Genomic DNA, 2,769 nt, shown 5'->3' on the forward strand with positions numbered 1-2,769 from the left:
TAGTGTAAAGAACCAAGTAGACAATGAATGCAGGTATGAAAGAGTACAAATGCAATTGGCTGTCAAGTATAAATAACCAACCACACCATGAATGTAAAAATGAGACAAAGGTGTAAATGCAATTAGCCAATATTGGTATAAAGAACCAAGTAGACTTGAATGCGAGTATGGAAAAGAGTGTAAATACAATCGACCGTTAGGTGTAAATAACTAAACGGATTGCGAATGTAAATATGAAAAAACGGTGTAAACGTAATTAGCCAATATTGGTATAAAGAACCAAGTAGACTATGAATGCAAGTATGATAAAAAAAAAGTGTAGATGCAATCAGCTATCATTGGTATAAAGAACCAAGCAAACCATAAATGCAAATATGAGACAATGGTGTAAATGAATGGCCAAACACAAGAGAAACTAGTTTTGAACTAGGTGTAAGTAACCACCAGACGCAACTTTCAGTCTCAACAGCCGGACTTAAGATAGAAATGGCATTGGTATAAATAACTGCCAGACCCGATCTTCAGTTCAAAAATAACCAGACTAAAATGCAGGTGACATTGGTGTAAATAACCATCAGATCCAATCTTCAGCTTAAATAACTGGACTATGAGGTGAGACTGACATTAGTGTAAATAACCGTCAGACCCAATCTTCTGTGTAACTAACCAGACTTGAAATGGAGCTGACATTGGTGTAAATAACCGCCAGACCCAATCTGTAGCATAAATAACTAGACTTGAAATGGAATTGGCAATGGTGTAAAGAACCATCCGAACTAATCTTCGATTTTAACAACCGGACTTGAACTAAAGCTGACATTGGCGTAAATAACCGTCAGGCCCAATCTTCTGTGTAAATAACCAGATTTTGAAATGGAATTGGTAATGGTGTAAAAAACCATCCGAACCAATCTTCGGTTTAAACAATCGGACTTGAACTGAAGCTGAAATTGGTGTAAATAACCGTTAGGCCTAATCTTTGGTGTAAATAACCGGACTTGGAATGGAATTGGCAATGGTGTAAAGAACCATCTGAACCAATCTTCGGTTTAAACAACCGGACTTGAACTGAAGCTGACATTGGTGTAAATAACCGTCAGGCCCAATCCTTAGCATAAATAACTAGACTTGAAATAGATTTGGCCATGGTGTAAAGAACCATTGCTACCAATCTTCATAAGTTGATGAATTTGAGGTTAAATACCTAAAAATATTAAATGTTCAACATTTTAATTATGAGATATAATGATATTGCAATTAAATTTAAACAAACATCAACCTGATTGGTTAGACAAAGGATTAGTCATCAAATCCTAACACTATGCTCACGTAAGAGAGTGTAAATGACCACTACTATAAAAAGGAGTGAGAAGTGTTTACATTGGAAAATGACAAAGAAGGATTTTGCCAAAACAAATTTCACCATGAGAACAAAGCTAAAACAAGGGAGGTAACCCATCAATGAGTGTTGCCCTAGACTGTGACATCTCCAGTTTGCTCGGCTTAAACTCACATAAATATGGCCTGAATATGCATTACTTGCATGTATCTGCAACTTATGGCAATATAGTCTGATGTCTCCAATTGTAATGGCTTTCGGTTGCTTCGACCAAATCTTTATCTCATGGTAAACATCCACAACATGTTGATCCCTTCTTTTCCTGTGAGTGCACCTTTCTGATGTTGCCCGCATTTTATGAGCGGGGATAGTAGTAACTTCCTTAGCTGCTTCTCAAGACTTGAGGGGTGGCTCTTTAAAATACCCAAAACATCATGTCTGTGGCACAAGCTCTAAGAAACAAGTAGTAAGACAATCAAACAATATGAAAAGGATGCAGACCTAATGGTTCTACCAACTGTAGAGTTGGGAGCTATTACATGGAATGACGAGCTCACTAGAGAAATCACGCCAACTAAGGAGGCTTAAAAGAAAGGACTAAGTGGTGAAACTCTTGGGAATCCATCGGAATAAGAGACGGGAGAAAGAGTTTGAGTCTAAGCAGGCCGTCTCTTGATGATAAAAGTAGCGACGATCAAATCGCCTTCAAAATAGGAAGCTAAGAAAGGACATTCATGTGAAGCCCAAACAAAACAAGGTAATATGGTGATTGAGGTGATGGACCGAGCTTGAAATTGACTTCTCAAGCTGCCTACGTATCCTGAGTAAATCAGAAATCAGGTCGGACGTAGTTCTTGCCACGGATGATATATTAGTTATAAAGCCTTGATAATTGGGTGAGCTTGAAGTTATCGGAGAAAATCTCACCACATTTAGCCTAGGAGGACTTGCTGGGTTATAATGGGGCTTAGGACTTGGTTCCAAATGAGGGTAAAAGCTCAAATATGCCCCCAGGGTCTAACTAGAATCTTAAAATTTTTGCCTTTATTGCCTTCTTTCTTCTTCTTCAATTTTTGTGAGCAATTTTCTCTCTTGCCCCTGCCTTAGGGTATTGGATTGCTTTTGGATTTGAGCTTTGCTCCTTTCTTTTCCTCTTTTTTTTCTTAATCGGCAATTTTCTTTTCTTTTTCTTCTTTTTTTTTTTTTTTTTTTTGAAGTTGGAGCTTTGCTATCTTTTTGTTATTGAATTTTGAAATGGAAAAGCGGTTTTCCCCAACCTTGGCAATATTAGGCTCTGGTACAAAAAATGTCTTCTAATCAGACCCCAGAGGCTAGTAGGATTAAGTATGTGAAAGGTACCTTGGTAATGGGATATGGGTAGGCCATAATGGGCTTTCCAAAGGATAGGCTTAGGCCCAAAAAGGATAACT

The sequence above is a fragment of the Macadamia integrifolia genome, unplaced genomic scaffold (genome assembly GCF_013358625.1).
Source record: "Macadamia integrifolia cultivar HAES 741 unplaced genomic scaffold, SCU_Mint_v3 scaffold909, whole genome shotgun sequence".
NCBI lineage: Eukaryota > Viridiplantae > Streptophyta > Magnoliopsida > Proteales > Proteaceae > Macadamia > Macadamia integrifolia.